Here is a 13,964-nt window from a genome sequence, read left to right as displayed (position 1 = left end):
AGAGACTTGCGGCCTAGCGGGAAGAACCGGTGACCCCCGCTGGGCCTTAAAAAAGAAAGAGAACTCACGTGGTGTCTCCCACAACAGGGTACATCACACTGTTGCAAAGAACTGTACTGTTATTCACTGAAATATTTCTCATTGCTATTCCAAGTTGCTGTTTATTACCCTTGCTTCTAACCCCCTTTGTAGAATACATATAAAGTGGTTATATCAACTCCTGACTGTTCTCGTCTTGTGTCTCTGTATTTCGGCACTTGCATTATAAATGAGTCGTGCAATACGACTTAGGATAATAGCCAAATCAGAATCTGAATTTGATGTATCTTATTCCAGCTCACTCTTCATCAAGACTTGCTTGCAAAGCACAAGTCTTCATGATAGGGGCCATTGTGTAATAAATGTTCAGGCCTCAATTTATCAAAGCGATTACGCATAAAACACTTTTTGAAAAGTTGTAAAATTTTTGCGCAATGCAAAGCTGCTCAAAAATGTTGTGTCTTTTGGCATTTTCAAACCTGCTTTGGCTAACTCTGCCGAAATTGCAAAATGGGACGGGGCATGGTTGCACCCACGAAGGCGCAAGCCACTTTACAACTCACTTAATGAAGCCCATGAACTTTCTTTCTTCACTAAATCTGTGTATATGTGCATGTATTGTAGTGTGAGTGTATTAATTTATTCACCCACTGCCACCTTCTCTAGGATTCAACGCTGCTCTTCTCCTTTTCTAAGTGACGTCACCGCTCTTCAGACTGGCCAGCGATAAAAATCGCAGTATGCTGCAAGTGGCTCAGAAATTCAGATCATGTGCACCCACACAAGTTTATGGGAGCATGTGAAACATCGGAATGCACTCACTTGTCATCCAAGTCACCTCCGACATCTGTGGACTCAGACAGAACATGAAGATATTAAGTTCTCCATCTTTTCCACACCTGTGCTCTGAATTTCGCAATTGGATCACACAAAGATGGCAGTCAGCTCAAACTCTGACAGAATTTGGGCAGAGTGTCATTAGCATAAGGGAGCCAATTCTCTCTCACGAGAGAATCATCACTCGTGTGACCCCAGCCTTACAATGTAAGTCTATGGTGTATCGCTCCATAGACTTACACCGTAAAAGCAATTTCCAGGTTACACAGAGCACAGCGTGACCAGGAGTGTCTGAATAGCGGTAACGTCACTCAGAAGAGAAGAACGGTGCTGAATACTGGAGAAGCTGGTGGTAGATGAGGATATTAACACATACACTACACTACATGCACACATACTCAGATATAGGGGGCGGGGGGGGGACTTAATGGCAATGCTTCTTTAATATATTAAGATAAGAGGTGTGTGCCTTTTAATGAATCAGGAGCATGTGACTCCAACACGACGCTCATCAAGACTGGTGTGAACAATGTCAGTCTTAATAATCGGGGCCTCAGTTTTCACTGAATGCGGGCACTAAAATTAATAGTTTATTTCCCTGAATTGTATTCCAGTCCTATTGGGGTCAATCTATACTATTTCTAAAAATTATTTTGAAAACTTTCTCACTTTATATTAACATTTGTGACCTGAACCCAGTTTTACATTAAAATAAGCACAGAATGATTCAATTATGTTGTTCACGGCTGCCAAAACTTTTTTCACAGCTGTGCCTAATCAACAATTAGGGGGTCCACCACACACTGGCCCTGATTCATCATTTGCAGATTTTTCTAGTCCCTTTCCATTTCTTGTCTTATAGTATAAGTTGCCGCAAAGTTTCACCAAATTCATCAACATGGCGCACGCATTAACGAATTTGGCATAAAATAAAAATTATGAATATCAAAGACTGATCGTTACTTCCAGAGAACAGGTGTGAACAGGTGCATACTAAGAGTATCCACCTATATATAACTAACAAATAAAGTTGCACTCTGCAGTGCTATAGCATGCAAACATGAAATATATGAAATTGGGAATGCATTATTGTTCTAGAAAATAGGAAAAAACAAAGATACTTAGCACATAAACTAGCCAATTCGTGTATGCCCACCAGCCAACGACAAGGCGATCGATCTTCTTTGCTGGGAACCTAACCTAACATGTACCTCTCCTGTGTTGCTAGGCTGTTTACCCATGATTGTATGCTAGCAAAAGCAAAACATGCGAGGCGCAAAACACACAAATTAAGACAAGAAACAAATGCAAAGACAATAGTAAATCGGAGCCACTGTTTTTATTTTTAGAAGAGCACTGGATTATTATACGTCAGTATCAGGCTATATTCACATGAGCAATTTTTTGGTCTGTGAGCTCTGATTTAGAACAAGTTGCAGACCAAACTAGTGCATGTAGATAGCAGGTAGCCATTTGCAGATGTGACTGGCCTGAGTTTTACTAAAGCCATCTGAACGTCGCCTCTGGATAAGTTCTGAAGAAAGTATGAAAAATTGTTCTGTTTGCATGTAGAAAAAAATGGGTGATTTTTCATCTAAATAGATAGAGTATCTGTAGTCAGATGCTCTTGATTCCTAAAGAGTAGAGATGAGCGTTGTTCTACTCGAACTGTTCGCCAATCTCAAATTCGTTCTGTTTTGGGCGGTGTTCGAGCCGTTCGGCGAACACGAACAATTTGAGAAAAATTCGGCTGTTCGAGGTTATGTTCGATAACTGTTCGTGCACCAAAATCATAACTGGATTTTTTCTCAGTAATGATGAAAATTAATGTTAATACGCAGTTTGAGTGTACAGCGGGGTGGGGGGAGGGGCAGGGGATGGATCTCTGCAGGAACAATGAAGATCTCCATTTTTTTTTTCTCTTTCCCGCATTTACAGTGGGGAGGTGCAATCTGTCAGCCTATCAGCAGCGCACACACGGAGCGAAGTGCTTTTTTTCACACAAGCAAGGGCATGTGTCATTGGCAGTGTATGTCACATGTCCTTGCCCTATAAGACCAAGCCATTTTCCCCGTCGCCACCATTTTCTCACTGCTGCAGCTGCGTGTTAGACGGCACCGCTGTTGCTGTGTGCGCTATACCTTGTTAATTTCAAGCCAATTTTCGCACAAATCTACAGATAGCTTGGGAGTAGGGAATAGTTGTGATTGCAGTCCTTTTAAGGACTAGGTTACAGCATTTCCTACGACTTTTATCAGGCAGGTCTGTGCTCTTAAATAGATAGATTGTGGGAGTAAAGACTAATTGTAATTGGAGTCCTTTTCAGGACTAGGTTACATCAGTTCCTATCAGTTTTTGCCAGGCAGGTCTGTGCCAGTGCTGTGCAAGTTTTTTTCACAGCATTTGGCTGAATCTAGCAAAGCTAATCCTTTTTGGCCTATTGCAGAGTGTGTTAGTCAGTGAAGTAGCCTATCTGTGTTGCAAGATATGCCACCTGTGTATAGAATACCAATTTTTTTACTGCACCTAGTGAAGTAAAATCTTTTGGGCATAGCATCATTCTATTAGTCCATCTATACTGACCTCCATCAGGTTGCAAATTGAATATAATTTTTTTCTGCATCTAGCTCTGAAAAAATATTGGGCTTCTAGCTGTGTGTGGGACTTGTTGTATTAGTCCATCTATACTGACCTCCATCAAGTTGCAAATTGAATATAATTTTTATCTGCATCTAGCTCTGAAAAAATATTGGGCTTCTAGCTGTGTGTGGGACTTGTTCTATTAGTCCATCTATACTGACCTCCATCAGGTTGCAAATTAAAAATAATTTTTATCTGCATCTAGCTCTGAAAAAATATTTGGCCTTCTAGCAGTGTGTGGGACTTTCTCTATTAGTCCATCTATACTGACCTCCATCAGGTTGCAAATTAAAAATAATTTTTATCTGCATCTACCTCTGAAAAAATATTTGGGCTTCTAGCTGTGTGTGGGACTTGTTCTATTAATCCATCTATACAGACCTCCATCAGGTTGCAAACTGAATATAATTTTTTTCTGCATCTAGTTCTGAAAAAATATTTGGCCTTCTAGCAGTGTGTGGGACTTGTTCTATTAGTCCACCTATACTGACCTCCATCAGGTTGCAAATTCAAAATATTTTTTTGTCTGCATCTAGCTCTGAAAAAATATTTGGCCTTCTAGCAATGTGTGGGACTTTCTCTATTAGTCCATCTATACTGACCTCCATCAGGTTGCAAATTAAAAATAATTTTTATCTGCATCTAGCTCTGAAAAAATATTTGGCCTTCTAGCAGTGTGTGGGACTTTCTCTATTAGTCCATCTATACTGACCTCCATCAGGTTGCAAATTAAAAATAATTTTTTTCTGCATCTACCTCTGAAAAAATATTGGGCTTCTAGCTGTGTGTGGGACTTGTTGTATTAGTCCATCTATACTGACCTCCATCAGGTTGCAAATTGAATATAATTTTTTTCTGCATCTAACCCAGCCAATAGTTTTGGCCTAATACCACAGTTTGGCCACTCAGCTCTGCTCGGTTCCCATCCATTGTTTTTTTGTGCAAACAACTCCAGAGTTGTGAATTAGTTAACCACCAAAATGAGTGGAAAAAGGCCTGCTGCTGGTGGAAAGGGGAATAGGCGTGTTGGGAAGGGGAAAAAAGGTTGTGTCCGTGGGGTAGGTGTTAAAGCAACAGTAACATCTGCAGAAGAAAGACCATCTTCCAGCCAAACTAAAATGTCTACTTCTTTTAGCGGACAATGTGATAAGATCCCTTTCTTACGGCCACGCCAATCGCTACAAATTCCAGATGAGGCACAAAAACAGCAGGTGCTTCAACGGATATCAAGTGCTCCTTTAAGTGGGCTCTCCTCCACATCAACTTCAACATCACAAATACTCCAGTCCTCAAAGGTGTCACCCCAATCGCACTTGCTTCCTCACAGCTCCCAAATCTCCAGCTGCCCGTCTGAGTATGAGGTAGAACAGATGGTTGAGTCTGCAGAGCTGTTTACTCATACTATAGCCTGGGAATCAGAGGTCGACTCCAGCGCTTCTGTGAATCCAGACGAGGAAATGATCTGCACTGATGCCCAGAATCTTTATGAGTCGGATCCAGGACCAGACGCAGAAGGTTCTGACCATAATGTAGACCCTCATTCCCAAACTGTAACTCCTGTTGGTGAAGACAATGAGGAAGACGATGATAAGACTCAAATACCTGATTGGAGCGACAACTTTAGTTTTTTGTCAGGGCAGGAACAGGTTGGCTCTGAGGACGACGGGTGTGATAACGCACAGGGTGATGATGATGAGGTTGGAGATCCCACTTACTGTCAACCCACAGTCAGCCAAGAGATGAGGTCAGCAGAGGAGGTGGAGGAAGATGCTAGTGACGACGAGGTCAGGTTGCGCCTTCCTGGACAGAGACGTAGTACTGGAAGCACGTCAACAACTGCATCCTCAAACACAACTCTGCCTCTCACCACAAGTCGTGGTGGCTCTTCAGGTCGCATGGGTGCTAAGCCTTGCATAGCCTGGGCATTTTTTCAGATCGATAAAGATGACCCAACTCGTGTTATCTGTAACATTTGTCAGCAAAAGCTAAGTAGTACTTCATGCATGAACCGGCACATGGACATGAAGCATAAGTTGCAGTGGGAAGCTCAGTGTGCTACAATGCGGCCTAGCCGGCCGGGCCAACCACCGTCTGCCATATCTTGTGCATCCGCGGCCTCTTCATCCTCTGTGACTGGGGGGACAGCAGTCACACCTGTTTTGGGGCGCGGACCTGCCACCTCTTTACCCGCAACAGCCAGCGTGATTGGCAGGTCATCATTTTCTTTGGAGGTGGTAACACCAGCTGGTGTTGAGCGCTGTCCGACATCGATAGCACCACCTTTGGATCAAGGCAACCTAACATGTCCGCCTGCATCTTCCTCACAGACCGGCAGTTTGCCGGGGACACCCTTATCAACCCCGTCTAAGCACAATAGCCAGCCCTCGGTCCCTCAGATGTGGACAAGTAAAAGACCATTTCCTCCTAGCCATGAGAAAGCTAAGAGGTTGAATTTCACCATCTGCAAGCTCTTGGCTACAGAAATGCTGCCTTTCCGCCTGGTGGACACAGAGGATTTTCGAGACCTTATGTCCGTCGCAGTGCCCCAGTACCAGATGCCCAGTCGGCACTGCTTCTCAAAGAAAAGAAAGGTGTGCCTGCGCTCCACCAGCATGTCGCACACAACATCACCGCTTCTTTGAGAAACTCTGTGTGTGACAGGGTGCATTTCACCACAGACACTTGGACGAGTAGGCATGGACAGGGGCGTTACATGTCGCTGACTGGGCACTGGGTAACTATGGTGACAGCAAGACAAGGGGCTGCTGTCCAAGTCTTGCCGTCCCCACGAGTTGTGCGTCAATCCTCTTTATGTCAAAGTTCCTCCACTGCTTCTGCCTCCTCAACCTCCTCTCGGTCTTCCACCTGCACCCAAAGCCTGTCTGGTCATGCCACAAGCTTTCTAACTGCGCAGAAGGGATCCTGCACACCTCCTTACTATGTGGCAGTAGGGCTCAACGTCATCAGGCGGTTTTTACATTGAAATGTCTGGGAAATGTGAGTCACACAGCTGAGGAGTTGTGGTCAGCTCTGGAGAACCAATTTCATGAATGGTTGTCTCCACTGGACCTGAAACCAGGGAAGGCCGTGTGCGACAATGCTGCAAACCTGGGTGCGGCCCTTCGCCGGGGCAATGTCACACACGTGCCTTGTATGGCTCACGTGTTGAACCTGGTTGTCCAGCAATTTTTAGCCCACTATCCCAGACTAGATGGCCTTCTGCAGAGGGCACGGTCGCTGTGTGCACACTTCCGCCGTTCGCATCCCGCAGCTCAGCGACTTACAACTCTACAGAAGTCGTTGGGCCTGCCACTTCACCGGCTAAAATGCGATGTGCCTACCCGGTGGAATTCAACTCTGCACATGTTGCAGCGACTGTGGCAGCACCGACAAGCCCTGGTGCAATACCTTCTGATGTATAGCCTGGGCCAACGAGATCCAGAGGTGGGGCAAATCACGCTGGAGGAGTGGTCTCAGATCAGGGACCTATGCACCCTTCTGCACAGTTTTGAAATGGCGACGAAGATGTTTAGTGCTGACGATGCCATTATCAGCATGACTATTCCGGTGATTTACATGCTGGAGCACATGTTAAACAGAATTCGGAGTCAGGTGGTGGCACAAGAGGAGGTGGAGGAAGTAGAGGAGGAGGAGTTGTATGCGGAAGGGCTAACATCTGCAAGGTCCAGACGGTCGGCAGCACCAAGGCGGCAGGCATGTGAGGGTGGGGGAGATGGTTTTACCAGGGCGCATGGTAGCAGCCAAACTAGTGAGGAAGGTGCAGGAGCCCAGGAAGAAGTGGAGGACGAACTGATGGAAGACTCATCAGATGAGGGAGACCTTGATCACATTTCTGTTGTGCGAGGTTGGGGGGAGAGGACAGAGGAAGGAAGCATGATTGTTACCTCGCCACCAACACAACAGGGACTTGGTGCTCCTGGATGTGCAACACACATGAGTGCCTTCTAGCTGCACTACCTGCAACATGACCCTCGAATTGTGAGAATTAGAAATAATCCTGACTACTGGGTTGCCACACTGTTAGATCCCCGGTACAAAAGTAAATTTGCAGAAATTATTCCTGCCATAGAAAGGGATGCACGCATGCAGGAGTATCAGCAGAGACTGTTGCAGAATCTTACATGTGCTTTTCCACAAAATACCAGTGGTGCACGTAGTGAATCTCACAGTTCCAACTTGCCAACCATGGGACCGTCAAGTGTTCAGCAATCAAACCGTAACAGAACCACAGTATCTGCTGGTAACATCAATTTTGCGGAATCATTTCACCACTTTTTTAGCCCATCCTTTGCAAGGCCACAGGAGACAAGAAGTCTGACACATAGTCAACGCCTAGAGACGATGGTACAGGAGTATCTCCAAGTAAACATTGAAGCCATGACTGTGTCACTGGACCCTTGCTCTTTTTGGGCTTCCAATCTGGATAAATGGCCGGAGCTAGCCACTTACGCCTTGGAGATCTTGTCATGCCCCGCAGCCAGCGTTCTGTCTGAACGTGTGTTCAGTGCTGCTGGTGGTGTGCTGACAGATAAGCGCACACGGCTCTCCACTGATAATGTAGACAGACTCACGTTCATAAAGATGAACAAATCATGGATCCGAAACGACTTTTCTACCCCTGTGTCATCCTGGGGAGAGTAAAAGCTTGATGATTGGTTAAAATCACCCTACCAACCGTTTTAAGCTTTCAAATTACTAATCATGTTTATCTGTATCTTGGCTGGAAAATAATTTGGGCTTTGTAGCAGTGTGCAGCACTGATTCTATTAGGCCATCTATAATAAGCTCCACCAGATTTAAAATTACTAATCATGTTTATCTGTATCTTGACTGGAAAATAATTTGGGCTTTGTAGCAGTGTGCAGCACTGATCCTATTAGGCCATCTATACTAAAGTTTCACCAGATTTAAAATTAATAATAATTTTTAGCTGCATCTAGCCCGGAAAATAATTTTGGGGCTCCGAGATGCGCAAGACACATAAGTGCCTTCTTGCTGCACTACCTGCAGCATGACCCTCATATTGTCAGAATTCGAAGTAATCATGACTACTGGGTTGCCACACTCTTAGATCTCCCAAACTTTTCGATCAACCTTTTCATTTTAATAAAGACCAAAAAAATGGTCATTTTTGAAATTATAAGCATTAGCAGGTTGTTAGAAACTGAAATCAAACAGTTTTCAACTCAAAACTTTATTCTAGGTGATGTTACATTTTCACATAGGACCCCTTGTTCGAAAGGAGCTTCTGAACTCTCTCGTCCATTGAATTTGTCAGGTTTTGGATGATTTCTGCTTCAATTGTTTTGCATGAGGACAGAATACCCTCCCAGAGCTGTTGCTTAGATGTGAACTGCCTCCCGCCATCATAGACACTCCTTTTAATGATGCTCCAAAGGTTCTGAATGGGGTAGAGGTCAGGGGAGCATGCGGGTCACACCATAAGTTTGTCCCCTTTTATGCCCATATCAGCCAGAGATGCAGATGTTTTATGTGCAGCATGAGATGGTGCATTATCATGCAAAAAAATGATCTTGCTGTGAAATACACGGTTCTTCTTCTTGAACCATGGCAGGAAGTGCTGTTTGAGAAAATCCACATACATTATGGAGTTCATCTTTAGCGCCTTCAGGGATCCTAAAGGGGCCGACAATCTCTCTCCCCATGATTCCAGCCCAAAACATTACTCCACCTCCTCCTTGTTGGCGCTGTAGCCGTGTTTGCGTGGGGTGTCCATCAACCAGCCATCCTCCACTCCATCCATCTGGACCATCGAGCGCTGCACGGCACTCATCCGTGAACAAAACAGTTTTGAAATCAGTCTTCATGTAATGTTTGGCCCACTGGAGCCGTTTTTGCTTGTGTGAAGTGGATAGAGGAGGTCGACAGGATGGCGTATGCACAGCTGCAAACCTCTGAAGGACCCTGCATCTTGTTGTTCGGGGGACGCTGGAGGCACCAGCAGCTTCAAAAACTTGTCTGCTGCTATGACAAGGCTTTTTTGCCGCTGCTCTTTCAACCTGACGTAATTGCCTGTAGGAAAGAGTCCTCAATTTGCCCTTATCAGCATGCACACGTGTGTACTGTGAATCAGCTACATACTTCTTGATTGCCAAGACACTTCATCCTGATCATCGCACAATGTTGATTGTAGTCATGCCTTGACCTAAACACTCCACAATTTGTTGCTTCTCAGCAGCCGACACATCCTTTTTCTTTCCCATTTTGGCAGAAAATGTAGGCTGCTTAATAATGTGAGACAGCCTTCTTAAGTAGTCTTGCCTTTCATTGGACACACCTGCCAAACTAATTAGCACAGGTGTCTGCAATTGCTTACAGTGATATAAAGAGCCCTGACACACATCACCATCAATGAGTTTAACTGACAAACAAACAAATTCTTCCCTTATCACTCCTAAACACTTTTTGCATAATAATTTGGAACACAGTGTACATGTGCTTTTCCACAAAACACCAGAGTTCACGTAGTGAATCTTACAGTTCTAACTTGCCAACCGTGGTCTGTATGGAGTTGTTCAATAAAGGGCCCAAAATTAAGATAACATAGATGGGAGAGGTCTCTATGAATAGGAATTCCTAAGTATTTGATACCCTGTGAGGGCCAGGCAAAGGGAAAGTTGGACTGGATGGAATCCTATATGGATTTGGGGAGGGAGACATCGAGGGCCTCAGACTTCGCTGCATTGATTTTAAAATTTGACCATGTAACAAAGTGATGTATTTCAGCCATAACAGCATGGATGGATATATGTGATTGAGTGATATATACTAGGACATCATCAGCAAATAGAGAGCACTTGTACTCAGTGCCTCCCACCTCAATCCACCTAATATTGGGGTTATGGCGAATTGATGAGAGCAGGTGCTCCGTCACTAGGATGTATAAGAGAGGGGACAGAGAACATCCCTGCCTTGTCCCATTGGTGATTGTGAAAGGTGATGAAAATGTTCTGACGCGCCCCCTGGGCCTTGGGACACCCGGAGCCGGACCCTTTTTGGTGGATGCTGGTGGTTGTAGTCTCCGTGGCGGCGACCCGGTTCCGTGGCTCAGGGCGGTCAAACCAGTGGCGGAACTATTTATGTGGTTTTGATGTTTAAATGTCCGACTACGCCACCCGTGGATTGCGGTCAGAGTGAACCGCCGCTCCAGGGCAGACCGCTGAGGCTGGTGTTGTGGGTGCAGCAGAGCGTAGCATAACTCCCCACGGGAGGAGTATAGCCTCAGGGCAGTGTATGCGGAGGATGGGGGTGATGGTGCAGGGCAGCAGCAGTAACGACACGGAGTCAGTGATGCAGTCCAGGGCCTTTACTCACAGTTCTTATTATCCAGACCACGTCTGCAGGTAACGGCTGCCCACGTCGTACTGTGCTCACCAGGTGAGGGGCTCAGACAACTCCCAGATAACTTTGGAGCGCTTCACAGGACCCCCTTTGTGTGTCCTTTGTCTGGCCTTTCTTACCAACCCTTCTGTCCGGCTGCCTCGGGCCTCCTCTTTGTAAACTTGGCGCCAGTTTCCCTGACCCTATGTGGTGCCTTCCTAGCGGGTGTAGCGAGGGGCTGCACCACATAAAATGTCACAGCCTCCTGTCTCTAGCTGAGGGTCGTTTCCTGCCTCCACTAGTTTCGGGGACCGGTCTTCCCCTTTGGCCTGACCCCTCCACGCAGGTGGATTCGGGCGTGCGGTGGCGACTCGCCTGTCCGCACCCCTGGGATCCCTTCGTTCCTCGTTCCTGGAGCCTTCTCCGCTCCTCTTCCTTCCTTCTCCCTCTTCCAGGCCTGGGCCTCTGTTACTAGGCCTGCCTCCGGAGCAGAGCTCATGCAGAGCCCCTGCTCCCTGCCACTTCTGCTCAGACTTCTCTGCACTGAACTAAGATGGTGCCCACCTTTTATACTCCCTTCTCAATGCACCCAGGAACTGCTTCCTCCCTGCTCCTGCACTACAGGGTTCCCCTTCCTCAGTGTTCCCTCCCCCCACTCCAGCCAGGGACAGGGACTGTCGTGCCCATCTCAGGGGCATATTGGTCGCCCTGCCCCACGGCAATGTGGTGTAATGCATGCAGGTGTCGGGTCCTGATCCACACTACATCCTTACCTGAGAGTGAGATATCACACCTCTGGGTGAGGTGCAATACCTCTGTAGCAACCGAGCCCTCAGGGTGCTACAGTTCCATTTATCTTCAGCCTAGGTGACGTATTGCGATACAGGGCCGTGATTTTGGCTATAAAAGGGTCCCCTAGACCCCTACCCCAAGCTTTTTAAGAGAATCATATATGGCGTGCCAGGAGACTCTATGGAATGCTTTCTCAGCATCCAACGAGAGTATCTAATTACAAATTTTTAACTGCATCTAGCCCAGGAAATACTTTGTGCCTAGTAGCAGTGTCTGCTAGTCAGCGGATTATCCCGGCTGTTAAGCAAGCTACACCACCTGTAGTTTGGACACTTAATTTTTTCAAAGGAAATGCTTCGGGACCACGGGATACTCAGTGAAGAGCATCAGGAGGCACCCCAAGGCATAGGGGCTGGGACTGGCAGTAGGATGCCTTGCGGTGGACAGCCGAGCTCGATCCTTATAAAAGCTTTTTAACTGCAGCAGCTTTAGTGGACGCTACTGGAGCTGGAATTACGCGGCTGCTGGCATGAGACTTGCCCTCCAATAGATCCTTGTAAATGGATTTAAAGTGTATTCATTCAAATTAGAGAGACAATTTAAATTAAAAAGCTTAGAGCTGCCTCCACCACAGGGGGGCTCGCTCGACCCACCAGCGGACAGGCACCAGTATTGGGAGAGGGGGGCTGGCCGTCAGGGTTCACCGCGGCTCTGGCACAAACCCGGCGACGCGGAGGTGGCACGGGAAGGAGCGGACTGAACGTGTCGGCTTCTCACTTTTTGGATTTTAGAAGGGCATGACATGCCTATATCTGTGTCTCCCCCTCCTTTTACTCCTCCACCTCTTTTCTTTTCGCATGACTATATGTACTTGTCACTTTTTCATGTGTTAGTTGTGTCTTCTGAGCAGTTTGTCAGCTTTTTGACACCTTTGAAGGTGTTTTCTATGTGTTTCTATGTGTTTTTGTTTGCCTGCCATTGGTTTTAACGGTGTTCGAAGGTGTTCGACGAACAGTTCGACGAACAGTTCGGCGAACACACGGGTGTTCGACGAACCGAACCGAACTCGAACACTACGGGGGTGGCTCAACACTACTAAAGAGGTGCAGGCACAGGATGAAGTAAGGCTGGCAGGCACAGGCTGGAGTAAGATTTGTGGCACCGCGAACGCTGCCGATCATCATGAATTTGACGAGTGGCAGTCACTGTGCCCCTGTAACGCACCAGCTCTGCCCACTTTGTTGGAGCTGGAAGAAAATCAGGTCAGAGCACCAAAAGTACCATAATTGTAGCACAGTCACGAGTTGCGCCAAAATTATGTCACTTTTTAAAGTTTTTTATGACAGAATACTGGCATAAAAGCTTTGATAAAATGGGCACTTTGTTCTCTAACCTATACAGACAACCCTTAGATGCTTACATGATTGACTTAACTCCATATTCTGTCTGTAAATAATCTGTCTTGCAATTTTTTTGTTCATATTGCTACCGAAATGTCAAATATGCCCTTGACACCTTCTGAACAAGTCTTATTATACTAGGTGGTCTATGGGAGATTTCACCACCTCTATGAGGACCTAGGATAACACGTATATAAATTCTATGCAGTTCACAGCTTGTCAATTACAATATTTGACCATCTACTTGGGGAGATGCATCCTGAATTTTTTTTTATAGACCACAAGCATAAGTGTATTTTTGCCTAAAAAATGATAGTTGGTGACCCTAGGAAAAGTTACATTATTTGCTTTCTGGGTGGTGTAAGGCTGCTGCTAAACAAGTCATGTATGGAAGGTATGTGTCACCGATGTGATGTTGGACCAAGAGATGAAGGATCCAGCACAGATAGTGCTCAGAGGTTTTTTTAATGGGCCCGGATTTTGTGTCCTGGTTTTAGTAACATCTGGAAGAGCTGGATGGGACTGGTTATTCCCGTTCTCCTATCCAAGCTTTGCAGCCCATTTAAGCTGCCTTGGTTACTGTCTTGGACTAGAGGCGGAAACATCTCTGTTGTCTTGGTCAGTTACAGCTAGGACTGACGAAGCGTGGAGACCGGTGTAAATGGGAGAAGTCAGAGAGACTGTTTTATTTTATGTTATACCGTTTTGCCGGTGAAAGGCCATTTGTTTTCCTTTGAAGATTTATGAAGTTAAATAAATCTTTGTATTTGACTAAGGGCTTTGCTGCCTGTGCCTACCTCAACCGCTGCCAGAGAGTGGAATCTCAACAGTGGTTAAATGATTTATTTTTTACTGTGTATTTGGAGATCTTGTTGTGGAAGACTGATTGATAGC

The sequence above is a fragment of the Phyllobates terribilis genome, unplaced genomic scaffold, assembly GCF_046119375.1.
Source record: "Phyllobates terribilis strain yellow unplaced genomic scaffold, ASM4611937v1 Scaffold_3__8_contigs__length_932513732, whole genome shotgun sequence".
Lineage (NCBI taxonomy): Eukaryota > Metazoa > Chordata > Amphibia > Anura > Dendrobatidae > Phyllobates > Phyllobates terribilis.
The sequence above is the reverse complement of the archived record's forward strand: the minus strand, read 5'-3'. Positions refer to the sequence as shown.